Here is a 16904-nt window from a genome sequence, read left to right as displayed (position 1 = left end):
TTAAAACCCTTGCCCCAGGGAGATGTGCACCCGAGAGCCCCATTTACATGGGCAAGGGATGTTTCTAGCTCTCTCGATTGCAGAGAAGAGCATGGAAATGTGACCCAGGTGCACCTCAAAGACTCTGACACCAGCAGGCCAAGTAATACGATAATCCCCCAGCATTAGTACTTTTGAAAGTCTCAGGAGTTTAGGTGAGTCTCATAATTTTTGAATTCTTGGAGTTGGTAACACAGAAAATCTCAGGAACTAAAGTGAGTGAGAGCTGTGGGGCTCCAGGCCTTGTGAAGGCAGCCGACTACATCAGGTGCCTCACTTTAGGTTAAAGCAGCAAAGAATCCTGTGGCACCTTATAGACTAACAGACGTTTTGGAGCATGAGCTTTCGTGGGTGAATACCCACTTCGTCACTTTAGGTTGCCACATTTGCAGGAGAGGGGCATTTTCAAATCAGAGACAGAGCTGGAGCTTCCTGGTGCTGTGTGATCTTCCACAGGTTTTTTTTTCCAGCAAGCTGTGCAGATTGAAATCCTAAAGCTACATGGACCCATCTGTAAAAAGCGACAGAGTCCTGTGGCACCTTATAGACTAACAGACGACTGTTAGTCTATAAGGTGCCACAGGACTGTCACTTTTTACAGATCCAGACTAACACGGCTACCCCTCTGATACATGATGGACCCATCCGTTGCTTTGGCATGTATTCTTCTGCCACTCCTACATTTAGGGTGACCAGACAGCAAATGTGAAAAATCGGGACAGGTGGTGGGGGGTAATAGGAGCCTATGTAAGAAAAAGACCCAAAAATCAGGACTGTCCCTATAAAATCAGGACATCTGGTCACCCTACCTACATTAGACTTCCTTTTGCTCCATCACAAATTCCTTGTTCTTCATCTCTAGTTTGGTGATCGTTACTTCAGGGTATTGAAGTTTTTCAGCCCATTTTTTAGGTTTTGTTGTGTCCATATCTGAGATAGCTCAAGTGCTTTACATTTCTCCGCTGCTGCTCCTTTCCAGCCCATTTTTCTACATTTTTGTTCAGTTGCTGTGTTCTTACTCTCAGATGAGTCTCTTCAAAGTTTTCACGTTTACATAATATGGCACAGATTCTGGAAGCCACTGACTACAATTTACCCTGCTGAGCTGGTGCTGTTACTCCTATAGAGTATGGTGCAGCCAGCTAAGGAAAACTACAGTTATGACAAGCATTTTAGACATGTCCAAGCCCAAATGGTTCAGTTCCACAAGAAGTTCATTTAGAAATCACAGCAAATGTGAGAAAGGAGGCAATTCCATGTCCTATATCCATCCTTGATAGTTCCTGAAATTCCATTTTAGTGATAATAAAAAGCCAGCGCTTTGCAAAATAAGGGCAAAATGTTTTTTAGATTTGTTTGTTGCATTTTAAAACTTGCATTAGTAATTAATTTATTTTTAGATTTTTGATGTGTGCTATACAAGTATGTGATTTTTGGAGGGTGGAAAGAAGGGAGTATGAAATATTGTTTAAGAAAGAGATTCAGTATCATATTTGCTTGATATTGTCCCCTTTCATTGCCTTGGTCTCTTTCCAGTACCTGGCAAAGGTACTTATTTGTAGAATAATCACAGTTGATGAAGAAACCGGTCTTTTTCTTAAAGCACCTGGTTTTTATGCAAATCATTTTACAATAAGGAAGATTTGACTCAACAAGTGTACTCATTAGCCAGAGTAACTCTTCTTCCTGGTGTCCTTTAAGGACAGCCTTTGCTCTAGATCAGGAGTTGGCAACCTTTCAGAAGTGCTGTGCCGAGTCTTCATTTATTCACTCTGATTTAAGGTTTTGCATGCCAGTAATACATTTTAACGTTTTTAGAAGGTCTCTATGTCTATAATATATAACTAAACTATTAATGTATGTAAAGTAAATAAAGTGTTTTAAAAGTTTAAGAAGCCTCATTTAAAATTAAATTAAAATGCAGAGCCCCCCGGACTGGTGGCCAGGACCCGGGCAGTGTGAGTGCCACTGAAAATCAGCACATGTGCCATAGGTTGCCTATCCCTCCTCTAGATTTTGCTGTTTGGATGCCATTACTGGTTTGCCGGGATGTTTTTGTATTGTTAGGTGGGTCTAGAAACAGCAAAAGCCACTGCTGACAATTTAGAAGGGAAATTTGGTAGGGCTGTGTAGCCAATGATTTTAGTACCTACGGTAGTGTAATACCACATTACAAAATTCACTTTAAATAAAATAAAAGGCTACAGCTGAGAAAACCCTTTTGTTTGGTAATTCTCGGACATGTGGCCAGCTGGTAACATTCTGAGTTTAATAATTTAGAGATAAATTTTAAGAAGAGCTGAAGGCCTGGCCATTTCCCCTCCCTGGTGCAAGTTGCAAATTAGAGCATATATTATTACTGTTTATCAAAGTACCCAAAAGTTTGCTAGGCACCTCCCAAAATAAAGAGGACATGCCTTTTTCTGGCCTTCTTTATGTATAATAAAGATGAAAAAAACATTAAAGTCAATTTCCTCCCCTCTGTGTAGGTAAATGTTAGTGCTTATTGCATAGAAGTGGGCCTGCAGCAGCTGGTTCAGACTGAACCCTAAGGAAACTGACCAAACAGCACCCCCTGGTGGCAAGCAGAGGGCAAGAACAGGCTGAGAGTGCTGTGCATGGTTTGCTTTTCTGTTTTTGTTTTTTTTCAACTATTTGGATTTCAAACACTTCCCAGAGTTAGATGATAAATAAACAGAGAGAAATTAAAAGAGGGCAAAGCTGTTTCTTTGTGAGATTTGATGCAAAACAGGGTGGATAAAAATCAATTATTTAAAAAAAAAATCAGATTTTTTTTTATTTAAATCGGATTTTTTGATAAAATTCTTTGAGGAAAAAACCTATCTAAAGATAGTTTTAATTAAGACATTATAGCTCAAAGATATCTCATCATGGAATAGGGATTATAAATTCTAACTCTATAGTATGAGACAATATATTCATGTAATGTTTAAGAAAAGTTTTGTAAATGAGTTCCAATAGTTCATGGATTAGGGACCCAATTTTATGGGGTTCCAGGGGCTTCTGTATAGATTATTTAGGTTAATCTTTCTATCTCCCCAATGTGACTCACTGCTCAGTCTAGAAGATACCATCAGAGATGCTTAGTTTTGCAGTTCTCAAACTGTGGATTTGTGTCTCCAGATGTAACATGCTTGTGTAACGATGCTGGCTTTGGTGGGACCCAACTGAGAGTGCCAATTCAGGATAAATTGCTCAGAGCAGGGCAGTTACAGCCAAACAGAGAGGACTTTGGTTTTACCCCACTGGCTAACCATAAGTCACACAAGCAATTCCCTTAGACACTCCAGTTTCCCAGTATCACCACCAGTGCACTCGTTATGGGGACGAATGGTTGTGAAAACCAATACCCCAGTAAAAGAAAAAAAAAAAAAAGGTTCAATCCTAAAGGACCCAGGTCAATATACAAATCAGATCTTACCCACAAATCATGCTGTTGCCAATCCTTTAGTTTCTAAAATCTAAAGGTTTATTCATAAAAGGGAAAAGATACAGATGAGAGCTAGAATTGGTTAAATTGAATCAATTACATACAGTAACGGCAAAGTTCTTGGTTCAGGCTTGTATCAGTGATGGAATAAACTGCAGGTTCAAATCAAGTTTCTGGAACATCCACAGCTGGGATGGGTCATTCAGTCCTTTGTTTAGAACTTCAGTTTGTAGCAAAGTCCCTCCAGAGGTATGAAGCAGGATTGAAGACAAGATGGAGAAGCTGCAGCAGTTCACAAGGTGTATCTGCCTTCTTTCAATGGGTCAGCTGTATAGCTGATGGTCCTTAGTGGGCCATCAAGCAGGCGAGGCAGTGCTGATGCCAAGCTGTCTAGGGTGTCACCCAGAAGCACAGCACAAGTTTGAAATAGACAATATAGAACCAATACTTATAACTTTAAATACAAAAATGATACATGCACCCAGATAGCATCATCATAACCAGCAAACCAGAACGTTGTCTTAGACACTTTATTTGACCCCCTTTATACAGGATTTGGTGCCACTGCAGGACCTTGGTTGCAACAATGGTCTCTATGGTCCCAGTTTGTGTCAATAACATCACAACTTGTTAACAGCAAAAATTTTTTTAAATAAATAAATATGCAGAGGTGAGAAATAACAGACCTCAACTCTATTGTCCCTCTGCAAATTTGTGTACACAGAGTCAATCCCTTACCCGCTCTCTAAAAGTGCCAAGTTTCTAAAAGTTCAATGAATAGAAGATTGTTGGGGGCAAAATAGATCTGGACAAGAAGACGATGTCTGGAGATAAATGTGAGAAGTGAGGGACATATGCTTGTTTTGTTAAAATATTTTGTTTGCCGTTGAAGAAAAAAAATCCAGAATACTTAACATTGTTGTTTTAGTTAAATAAAACAATTTAAATGTCTGTCTGGTGATGTTCTCCTCCTAATACATCATGGCAAGAAAATCCTCCAAATATTAATGATTAACCTGTTGAATTGGAGATAGTTCACCTCCTAGTGACTTCATAAATATCTGCTTCAATTACCTTTGGTAAATTAAATAACCAAACAATCATTCATTTTCCAATACAACTGTAAAACTAATCTGAAAAGTTTTCAAAATAAATCAGTTTAAAAATGTATAGTGTGTACCTTCTAAAAATGAAACCTGAATCTATCTCTGAGTTGTGAAGAATATGTATTAAAGGTTATAACAACCAACAAGAACACACTTTTATATAGAAAACCATGATTAAATCGAGTCTTCCTGACTAGTGATTTAAATCAAATCCACCCTGATACAAGATAGAGAGGTGATGAGGTAGCAAGACTGCTCCAGAGGGCAAGAGCGGCAAGAGAGAAAGCTCTTGAACCTGCAATGCTGAGATTGTGTGGAGGAAACTAGCATGGGAGGAGGAGGAGAGTCCATGAGCTTGGCTGGTCGGTCATGGATGGTTTCAAGAATGAAGCCAATCCTGAAATGAATAGGAAGCCATTGAAAAAATGCCAATATTTCAGTGGACCATCTGAACTCGCGGTGCTTCATTCAGCTTTGTGCACTCAGTGAACTGGAGACACCGTGGGGATTGGAACGATCTCACCTCAGGCCTATGGCTGGCCTGAGAAGCGTAGAGAGAGTGGACTGCATAGAGCAGCTCTCAGCCCCTTTAATCTAAAATGCTGTGAGTCTGAAAAAAGCAACAGCCTCTGAGGTCACCTAGGAGGCAAGGCTGTAACTAAGGTCAGATTGTAAACAAATGGGTTCAATCTGGATTCATAATGTTCTTCTTCGAGTGATTGCTCCTATGCATTCCAGTTAGGCGCGCACACCTAACTGGAATGGATAGGAGCAACACATCTCGAAGAACAACAGTTACTACAGGTGAGTAACCGTCTTATTCTTTGCATGAGGGGGAATGTAAGGTTCTATATGAAGCCAGGCAAAACCCTACCTTGATCCAGTACTGAGAATTCAGTATCTGCTATGCCCACCCCAAATCTCTTCCAGGACTGGCTCTGTGGGGACCTTCTGTAGGGCGAGAGAGCCTGGAGGGTTGCTTTTAGATCTTGGCTTTCATGCACTGATTCGCAGTAATCATGGTACCAAGGGAGTGAGGTTTAACAGGAGCCATGAGATGCTACTTAGACTGCTCGTGTAACGTGGTGGTTATTTTCCCAGGGGCTCAGCTTTATCAAGCTGTTACCTACCAATTTTACAACCCTCCAAATATCAAGACACTCTTTGGTAGTTGTGATCCGCCGAAGCTGGAGGACATTTTCCGGAAGAAAAAGCGGCGATATGTGAAGCGCACCAGCTCTGGTGACTGGCACTCACCACCCCTTCCCAGTACCAAGTCTACACAGGAGCTGTCCAACAACCCATAGAAAGTACTGAGGAAGGAGAGTGTCCCTCTTCTGTCCACCTGCCATTGCCACGTGGTCTTGCTTTTTGTGGGAAAAAAAAATTCGAATGTGTTTTTAAAAATTTTTTCATAGAATAAAAGCAGATGTTCTGAATGGACAACTGACAGCATTACATAGCTTCTCTCTTTGCGGTAAGCTAAATGCCCAGATAAAAGACCTGCATGGACAATTATAAGTCAGATGAGTAAGACTTGCTGTTTTCGGGGGACCCCCAGGCCTCTCTGCAGGCAGTAGGGGTTCCTGGGGGGGCTTAGGGAGTTTGGGGGAACCCCCAGGCCTCTCTGCAGGCAGTAGGATTCCCATGGGAGCTTAGAAGGTTCAGTGGGACCCCAAAGGCCTCTCTGCAGGCTGTAGGGTTCCCATGGGAGCTTAGAAGGTTCAGGGGGACCCCACAGGCCTCTCTATAGGCTGTAGGGGTCCCTGGGGGGCTTAGGGAGTTCGGGCAGACCTTCCAGGCCTCTCTGCAGATTGTAGGGGTTCCTGGGGGGCTTAGGGAGTTTGGGGGGACCCCTCATGCCTCTCTGCAGGCTGTAGGGGTCACTGGGGGGCTTAACGGTTTGGGGGGGCCCCCAGGCCTCTCTGCAGGCTGTAGGGGTCACTGGGGGGCTTAACGGTTTGGGGGGGACACCTCAGGCCTCTCTGCAGGCTGTAGGGGTCACTGGGGGGCTTAATGGTTTGGGGGGGACACCTCAGGCCTCTCTGCAGGCTGTAGGGGTCACACAGGGGTTATGGAGTTCAGGGGGACCCCACAGGCCTCTCTGCAGGCTTGTGACGGGTCTGACACCCCAGCACCCCCTTGTGGCAGGGGCGGGCTGGGGGCCTAGCGCCGCGCCACTCACTTGTCCTTCGGTCTGCCCCTGGCAGCCGGCGTATTACGGCCTAGCGGCCCGAGTCCATAAACGCCCCCTTCGGGGCGGGGTAGCGCGGCCTAGCGGCCCGAGTCCATAAACGCCCCCTTCGGGGCGGGGTAGCGCGGCCTAGCGGCCCGAGTCCATAAACGCCCCCTTCGGGGCGGGGTAGCGCGGCCTAGCGGCCCGAGTCCATAAACGCCCCCTTCGGGGCGGGGTAGCGCGGCCTAGCGGCCCGAGTCCATAAACGCCCCCTTCGGGGCGGGGTAGCGCGGCCTAGCGGCCCGAGTCCATAAACGCCCCCTTCGGGGCGGGGTAGCGCGGCCTAGCGGCCCGAGTCCATAAACGCCCCCTTCGGGGCGGGGTAGCGCGGCCTAGCGGCCCGAGTCCATAAACGCCCCCTTCGGGGCGGGGTAGCGCGGCCTAGCGGCCCGAGTCCATAAACGCCCCCTTCGGGGCGGGGTAGCGCGGCCTAGCGGCCCGAGTCCATAAACGCCCCCTTCGGGGCGGGGTATTAAGGGGTGGGGTAGGGGGACTCGGGCCCGCCCTCTCCACCGAGCCCCGACCCAGGGCCCTGATTGTGGCAAGCTCTCCTTGCCACCCGCTCGGCGGGGATCCGCCCGCAACACGCCGAGCGGTACTGCAGCTTTAAGGCTGTCAGTCTCTACGATCCCCTGGGTCACTTCCTACCCTGCCTGGCCGGACGTCAGCGTTGTGGGAGCGGTTCCCCCGTAGGTCCCCTCCGGCCGGCGTCCCTCCCCGGGGTCTCCGGTACGGCCTCTGCTCGGCTGACGTCCCGGCCCAGGCTCACTGGCTCTCCTCCCGCAGGAGCTGACGGTCTGCATCCTTCTCCCCCAGTGGTCAGCCCAGACTGAGCAGACCTGCAGGCTTTTATACTGGTCTGCCAGTTGGAGCATGCCCAGCAGAGCTTCCTGGGCGTGGCTTCCTCTGCTAACAAAGAAGGGTTAACCCCTGCTGTACCAGTGCGGGGCTGTCCCGCCCCGTCACAAGGCTGTAGGGTCCCATGGGAACTTAGAAGGTTCAGGGGGACCCCACAGGCCTCTCTCCAGTCTGTAGGGTTCCCATGGGAGCTTAGAAGGTTCGGGGAGAACCCCCAGGCCTCTCTGCAATCTGTAGGGGTCCCTGGGGGGCTTAGGGAGTTTAGGGGGATCCCCCAGGCCTCTCTGCAATCTTAGGTGTCCCTGGGGTCTTAGGGTGTTTGGGGGGACCTCCCAGACCTCTCTGTAGGGGTTTCTGGGGGGCTTAGGGAGCTTGGGGGGACACCTCAGGCCTCTCTGCAATCTGTAGGTGTCCCTGGGAGGCTTAGGGGGTTTGGCGGGACCCCCAGGCCTCTTTCCAGTCTGTAGGGGTTCCTCGGGGGCCTAGGGTGTTTGGGGGGACATGTCAGGCCTCTCTGCAGGCTGTAGGGGTTTCTGGGGGGCTTAGGGAGTTTGGGGGGACCACCTAGGCCTCTCTGCAATCTGTCGGGGTCCCTGGGGGGCTTAGGGAGTTTGGGGGACACCTCAGGCCTCTCTGCAATCTGTAGGTGTCCCTGGGAGGCTTAGGGGGTTTGGTGGGACCCCCCAGACCTCTTTCCAGTCTGTAGGGGTTCCTCGGGGGCTTAGGGTGTTTGGGGGGACCCCCCAGGCCTCTCTGTAGGCTGTTGTGGTCCCATGAGAGCTTAGAAGGTTCAGGGGGACCCCACAGGCCTCTCTACAGGCTGTAGGTGTCCTTGGGGGCTTAGGGAGTTTGGGGGGATCCCCCAGCCCTCTCTGCAATCTGTAGGGATCCCTGTGGGGCTTAGGGAGTTTGGGGGGACACCTCAGGCCTCTCTGCAATCTGTAGGGGTCCCTGGGGAGCTTATGGTGTTCAGGGGGACCCCCCAGGCCTCTCTTCAGGCTGTAGGGTTCCCATGGGAGCTTAGAAGGTTCAGGGGCACCTCCCAGGCCTCTCTTCTTCGAGTGATTGCTCCTATCCATTCCAGTTAGGTGTGCGCGCCTAACTGGAATGGATAGGAGCAACACATCTCGAAGAACAACAGTTACTACAGGTGAGTAACCGTCTTTTACTTTTACCCAATGCAGAATTTAGGTTTATGAATTTTTGCTTCCATACTGAAGTTTATGGTCTCTGGAAGCGAGTTTCCTAGAAAACAGCCAATGTAAGAGGTTTCAGGTCACAGAGCCAGAGCTCTTGACATAGGCAGAACAGTGCTGGCAGCATGCATGGACCTGTTTGTTGGTTCAAGAATAAACAAGAAGAGTTTTCATTTTCCTATCCATATCCTGGACCTTTTGCAGTAGGGCCTTGTATTCTGGTGAGGCAGAATGCACATTGCTCTGCTGCTAAGCAGAGGCATTCTCCCCTCTTTTTCCAGGGGGTGTGTGCACCTCTAGCTGTCATTGAATGAATTGCATCCGGGGAACTTGCAAGTTAATTAGGGCTGATTTCTAGTTCCTGTCTTTGCATATTTACTTTCACAAGAAAGGATGTATGGAAACCCCCTCTGCAGAATGCACATGTACAGGCCTTTCCTGATAAAGAGCTTCCTGTGAGTGACAGCGGCTGGGTAGGCAAAGCTAGACACCAAACCACGCAGTTTATTAATGACTCTTCTGTGGATGGCAGCTGTAACTAGCAGCACATTTCACTCTCTTTTTAACCTCTGGCAATAAAGCAGTAGATTCTGCTCTCCACAAGCACTCTGAGTACCACCTTACTCCCTGAGTAGCCTGAGAGCTCCTTCCAGAGTAAGGCCTTGTGTAGTACTTTCACAAAGTGGAGTTATTATTCAGGAATAAAGTCACTTTTATTCAGAATAGATTGTCCACAGAGAGAGCTAGGCCAGAACAGCATATTCCACGGTATCTACACCAGTTAGTTTAGTTAGGCTAGCAAAACCTTAGGTACCACTCACTATAGCAGGGATTGGCAATCTTTGGCATGTGGCCCATCAGGGAAATCCGCTGGGGGGCCGGGATGGTTTGTTTACCTGCCGCGTCCGCAGGTACGGTCTATTGCAGCTCCCACTGGGTGTGGTTCGCTGTTCCAGGCCAGTGGGGGCTGCAGGACGTGGCGGCCAGTATGTCCCTCGGCCCGCGCCGCTTCCAGCAGCTCCCATTGGCCTGGAGCAGCGAACCATGGCCAGTGGGAGCTGTGATCGGCCGAACCTGCGGACGTGGCAGGTAAACAAACCGTCTTGGCCTGCCAGCAGCTTTCCCTGATGGGCCGCGTGCCAAAGGTGCTGATCCCTGCAGTATAGCAAACTCTGGGCCTGTGAATGACAAGTGTTAAATTGCAGAAGTGCTGACTTACTTCTGCAGAGCAACAGCCCTTTTAGTAACACCCTATGTTATTTCATGTGCACTTACTCGAGGAATCAAGCTATCACCTCACAGGTTTTTTTAACCCTTAGAAATTCATGTTGTTGTTGGAGGTTAACAGGACACAGAATGTAAACCCTTAGGATCAGTCAGACCCTGCTGCATTTGTATTTTGGAGCAGCAGTTTGAGCCTGTGAATTCCAAGCCAATCTACCAGGGATGAGGAGACTGAGCTACCACACCCGGGTTCTGAGGTTAGTACCTCGAAGTGTTGTGGAGATGTAAAGCAACGAGTATCGTGACTATTGGTTTAATGTATGAAACCTCTCCCAGTGCAGCAAGGGGCTCAGGGTGCAGCACAAAGGTCAAAGGACATAATAGCAACATTAGGGCTGTCAGTCCGGTTCCTAAGTCCTCAACTCCACCATACAAATCATGTTTACCAACCCCTTTATTGGCCATCTTGGCTGAGAGTCCACGGACTGAATGGGCCACGGAGACTGAACCCCCTCCCCCTTCTCTTTCTGTTCCCAGCTAGCACCTTGGCAGGAGACAGCGTGTGGGGAAAGCTACCCCTGCCCTGGCCAGGCTGCACCTGCTCTGTGGTTAATCGGAGGACTTCAGCATTCAGAGCTGCCAAGTTGGCATTTATTTTGTCTTGTGAACTTGTTTATCAAGTATTGGGATCTTTTGCTCCCCAAGCAATGACTTTTTCTTCCTGAAGCAGAGAAATCTCCTGGACTCACTGGGTAATCGGCAATACACTGCAGCAGAGTTAAAGAGCAGAAAGCCCACACAAGCAACACTCTCTGCTAATAATTGATGGGGAAAAACAAACTGGTTGCACAAGTGTCCCTCTAACACCAGCCACTATATTGTTGTGCTACCTCCTTCCTACATGCTGCTCATCTGCTGCAAAATGTCAGCTATAGCCTCCTACAACAGAAATATCCCTGTCGTTTGCTAAGTCCACCTGTTGGTTGGCTGCAGTTTCTAATCATGGATATACTGTATGCTCCGAGACGCCCCGGAGATGTTAGTAGTGCAAAGCTAAAGGCATCAGAGAACACAGTTTTGTTGAACAAATATTTGATTGTTTAAATTAGATCTTTCACTAGATCACAGGCTATTTCAGCCCAATCAGCGTAACCAGAAGAGATGAGGATTTGTGCTGGTCCCTGAACACTGGCCTTTAGAAAAAACAAATCCTTCTAGGAAATGGAAACTTTTTGTTTTGCGAAAATGAAAATGCAGCATCCCTGAAATAACTGAACGAAGGGGATAATGATGAATGAGTTCTGATACCTCTCCGTCAACGCAGGAACTCAGAGGAGTTGTGTTAAAAAATGACCAATGGGTCTGTAAAGAAAATCCAACCAGAGGGACATAGGAGAAAGATCGCAGGTGTGGAGACTCTTAGGCAACTTGATGGGGACAAGTTTGTTACAGTGTCGCTGATCTGAGCATAGGGAAGTGGATTGTCACCTAAACAAGGACAGCTAAAGCTGTTCCCAGTTCCTGCTCTGTCACTCACTGGTGAGGTGGAAGCTTGCTCTGCTCCAGGTTCTGAGTAGTGGGCAAAGCATTCTGTAGAATGCCTGAGAAGGGGCTGATCCTGCTCCACTTACACCCTGACTTGAATGGGACTGTTCACATGAGTAAGTGCTGCTCAGCTGGGGAAGGGATGCTGCGTCAGGCTCCAGGTGTGTGCATGGAGTGCGGAGGGAGCAGAGATTGGCTCACTGATAAGAGGGAAAGAAGGAGTGCATTGTGTCTCACCAGAGTTAGTCACCTGCAGGAGTGTTTCTGGGGTGCCTGGACACGGGTGCCAAGTACCTGAAGTGTCGAATTTTGCCTAAGCAGACAAGCACGCAACCCTTCACTGTTTGCTTGTGGTTTGTTATGTTTCATATCCAGCCCTGAGAACAGGAACTCCTCAGTGTGTGAGTCACTGAGACATGCTTTCACCCAGCAGCTTGTGACACATTCCTTCCTCACTGCCTGGGTCCTGGCACCTAATCCTTAACTCATCCATGCCAGCACACGGAGGGGAGCAGTAACTGTGGAACCAAGTTGGGAAATACAAAACGCCTACATCTGAGAATGTCCAGTGTGTGGCAGCTTTTGTTTACGGCTAGGCTGCAGGCCTGTCCTCTCGTCATGGGCTGGATAGCGTTACTTACACAGGAGGGACAAATAACTTCTGCCAACACAGGAATCACTGAGTGGAATGTCTGGTCTGTGCTATGCAGGAGCTCAGCTTGGTCCCTTGTGGCCTGAAAGGTGGTGACTCCCTGCTGCATGCTGTTAAAAACAAACACGGTGAAGGCAATGCTTGCACAGAGTCGCCTGGACAGAAGTGCTCTCGTTGGGAAATAGTCTGACACTTCATACGGGGAAATATCAGTAGACTACATGGATAGCAGGGAGGCTCTGTCACTGCCGAAGGGCATGTGGGCAGGCAGAGAGAGAAGCAGAGAAGTAGCAGGGTGCTCAGTGGGCTGGATTTACTAGAGACAGGACATGTGCAGCATCAACAACCAGGCAGGAGAGCTGAGTCCTGAGATGGCATTTGGAAAAAGGCAGGGTGCTTGCTGTCCCACATGGTGTAAGGGAAAACATCACCTCCTTCCAAATTCCCTGCAGAGGCCAAGGTGCTGCCAGCTCCTGGCCAAACCTGAATTGCAGGGTATAGCCAGCCAGAGAAGCTGAATCCCACAGAACATCCCAGCAGAGCTGAAATCTCCTATTGAAACTCATTCTTATGGAAAGAACACCCTCCCTGCCAGCCCCAAACCCGTCCCTCGTGCCCAGAGCTGCGCTGGAGTTCGGAAACTCTTGATTCCTTCTCATGACAATGCTTGTCAGACAAAGAGGACCTGTGAGTCCAGCTCAGTGTCTGCTGCGATTGGGCCCAGCAGATGTCTGCTTGAGTAATGTTGCTTCATTGCTGTCCACCTCAGGGCGCTCTCACAAACCGGATGTGTGTCTCCGGGGGCAGAAATGTAAATACAGTGAGCAGATCTCCCCCTCGCTGTGTCCTGATGTCAGAGGCAGCGGAGAGGCAGAGCAAGGCGGGCGGGAGGCACTATCCGACATGACTCAGTCTGTGTCAGCATTGAGCTGGCATGAGGGACCAGGAGCTGATTGCCTGGCTCCTCACACTGAAGGCGGAACGGTTGCTAACCAGACCCAGTTCTTTGTGGCTTTGCTCATTTCTAGAGTTTGGCAGGCAGCAAGATGCTTATCGTCACCCATGGCTATGGCGGTAGAGAGGGTGATAACACAGCTTCCCTTCCACAAAGCTGGTCTCGCACTTCGGCTGGTTTCACATGGCTCTGCCTCTGCCAGGCCAGATTTTCTCTTCCTTTCCCCCGTCGGGGGATTCCCACAGGGTGGGGGAGTCCCTAACTGGCATAGAGCTGCAGTAGCCAGTTCTTATGCAGCACAGTCAGTGTACGGCTGAGGCTGGAATGCTCCTGTTTTTAGCTGGTAGATGGCCAGGGGGCCTTTAGTATCTGGTAACCAGGGAGCTGCAGCTGGTTTCTTTGTGCCACCTCCCCAACACGACCACACCCAGCAGCTACTGAGCAGAGCAGCAATTCTGGCCTGGTCAGTGCTGTGAACTGACTCCTGGGTTACGGCAGTGTGAGAGGACAACAGGCCCCGAAGAGCCTTTCCCTGGTCTCTGATAACGAGGCGAAAGCCCGGCTGTTGTCGGGTGTCATTCGCAATGTGTCGAAAAGCCCCCAATGCTTGAGAACTTAAACACGGCGGGGTGGTAACAACCGAATCCCAGCGATGGTCCGATGGCTATAATCTGAGAGCTCTCAGCCATGCTTGTAGCTGTTTCCATTGCTTCACACTAACTCAGCAGCCGTTCAAGGCTTCAGAGTGACCCACGCAATGACAGTCCTGAAATCTTGTCCTATAGATGCACCAAACGAGCTCTGCATTCATTTCAAAACAGAACACCTGGGGTAGGACAGGAAAGCCAAGAGAGGCCGTTACCAGCAGGTAGGAGAAGATAAACTAGGTCACGACCAAATAGGGTGACCAGATGACGTGAACAAAATATCGGGACACATGGAGTGGGGGGGCAGGTCCGGAGCGCTGCCAAAGCAAAAAAAAAAGGTCCCGAGCCAGAATATCTGGACAAATGGCATCCCGACCATACAGCCGTCAGGACGCGGGACAAACGACTGAATATCGGGACGTCTGGTCACCCTACGACCAAAACACCAAGAGCCGCTACCTGAGCTCTGCCGTCTATCAGAACTGACTTCAGGGTCAGACCTGGCAAATCTTCTGCAGCCCCCTCCTAGGCACAGGACTCAGCGATTTGGCTCTGCAGCCAAGCAGTGGGTTTAGGGGGAAACCTGACTGGATTGTGCCCTTTGAGAAGCGTTTGTTTGGCAACGTGACTGAAATTGATTGTAAAAGCGCAAATGGAACGTGGAAGTTCCTGTGGTTTGCTGCCAGGTTTCCAATCCACGAGTGCATGTGCGCAGCCTTCCACCTAGTGGACTATACAAGGTGATGCAATTTGCACAAAACTTTCTGATCATTTGACACACATGGCCGTGACTTGTACCTTGGGGTGGAAAATGGTATAATCGACAACCCATTACTGCCAACCTGATGCCCCATTAATGCCATCTCCCAGCTGCTGTTAAGGTAAGATACATTTTACCACATTCTCTCTCTATTATCTCTCAGAAACCTTCCCTTTGAATTGTCACTTGTGCACCCTTCATATAAAAAAGCCAATAGCTTCCACTTGTTACACAACCTTCTTAAGGCCTGTCCATGTTCCTATTCAGGTAACTACATTGTCTGTCTCAGTGCTCAGTGGATAGAGGAGTTGTCTTAATCTTTTTTCCTAAACAGATGTGCAACATTTCTGTGAGCTGTGAAAGAGCAGCTACTTTCCATTCCACTGAGGGCTGCACTGTAATAGTGGGAATTAGTATATTAGTTTGTAAATGGGCCTGATTCTGCAGCTACCGTGCACATTGATCTGCCCTGGAAGTGAGTGGAAATCCCATTTGTGGAGCAGCTGCAGAATCATTGCCTACGTGCGTTAAAGTGCCGGCAGATCCTCTAGGAGGAACGATTCTATAGAAATACAAATCCGGATGGTTATGTTTGCTTGCAACAGGGCTGACTGTCACCCACGTGCCCCCTCATAGCCCCTTCGTCAGGGCTCCTTTAACCACCCCCAGTCTCTCATCCAATCACTGCCCTTCCTGGGACTGGCTCCTTTATTCACAAAACTCCAAAAGCAAAGACAAAAACAAATCTTCCACTCACCCTGAAGCGGGGCCGGCCCAACCCCTCCTCCCTGAGGTTCTGGCTCAGCCTCTGCTTTGCTGCTGATCAGCTGACTGCCAGGCCTCCTGCTTGTGGCAGGCTCAGCTCCCCTCTCAGCCCCAGCCCTCCTTTGCAGCTTTCTGCTGCCTCTTAGGCTGGAATCGAGGGATTCCTCTCAGATGAGGTCATCTGGTCGTCAGGGCTGGCTTAGCCCCAGCACCGGGTCCATGCTACAATCCAGAGGCCTGATCTCACTCCAGCAAAACTCCATCTGTCTTTGCTGACTGGGTGCTGCTCAGGATGTGCAACTGCCCCGAATCCTCTGCTCAGTGCTCCCCAGTTCCTCTTTATTCTTCCTGCTGGCTGGCTGTCGCTGCCATGGGCACCCTTCGGGGGAAGCTCCCAGAGCAGGGGTGGGCAAACTTTTTGGCCCGAGGGCTACATCTGGGTATAAAAATTGTATGGCGGGCCATGAATTCTCACAAAATTGGGGATTGGGGTGCGGGAGGGGGTGAGGGCTCTGGCTGGGAGTGCGGGCTCTGGGGTGGGGCCAGAAATGAGGAGTTCAGGGGGTGTGAGGGGGCCCCAGGCTGAAGCAGTGGTCTGGGGTGTGGGAAGTGTGTGAGGGCTCTGGCTGGGGGTGTGGGCTCTGGGGATGAGGGCGTTGGGGTGCAGCAGCTGGGACTGAGGGGTTTGGAGGGTGGGAGGGGGCTCTGGGCTGAGGCAGGGAGTTAGGTGAGGGCTCTGGCTCGGGGTTTGGGCTCTGGGGTGGGGCTGGGGATGAGAGGTTTGAGGTGCAGGAGGGTGCTTCGGGCTGGGACCGAGGGGTTCGGAGGGTGGGAGGGGGATCAAGGCTGGGGCACGGGGATGGGGCACATGGGGGACCTCAGGGGTGCAGGCTCTGGGCAGCGTTTACCTCAAGGAGCTCCTGGAAGCAGCAGCATGTCCCTCCTCCAGCTTCTATGCGGAGGCGCAGCCAGGCGACTCTGCGCGCTGCCCCATCTGCAGGCACCGCCCCTGCAACTCCCATTGGCGGGGGTTCCCAGCCAATGGGAGCTGTGAGGGGTGGCGCTTGGGGTGGGGGCAGCATGCGGAGAGACCACTGGCTGCCCCTACGGAAAGCCCCTGACCTCGCTCCACAGCTGGAGCGCCCCTTACCCTGCTCCCCGGTGGGAGCTCGAGGGCTGGATTAAAAGGCCTGATGGGCCAGACGCAGCCTGTGGGCTGTAGTTTGCCCACCCCTGTCCCAGAGTGACAGACTCCGGGACACCAAAGCCCCTGGATCAGAGTTCTCCACTCCTGACTCAGCCTGGTGCACCCAGCTGGCACTCAGTCTGTAATGACTCACAAGGGGTCAGGCAGGCAACAGAGAGCCAGGATCTGGTGCCCAAATTTCACCTCACACCAGATCATCATAGGGTGCTCGGACTTTGTTGAATCGAGGCATTTCCCTTAAACTCTGCCTCAATATTCATTGG

The sequence above is a fragment of the Mauremys mutica genome, chromosome 23, assembly GCF_020497125.1.
Source record: "Mauremys mutica isolate MM-2020 ecotype Southern chromosome 23, ASM2049712v1, whole genome shotgun sequence".
In the NCBI taxonomy this organism is placed as follows: Eukaryota; Metazoa; Chordata; order Testudines; family Geoemydidae; genus Mauremys; species Mauremys mutica.
The sequence above is the reverse complement of the archived record's forward strand: the minus strand, read 5'-3'. Positions refer to the sequence as shown.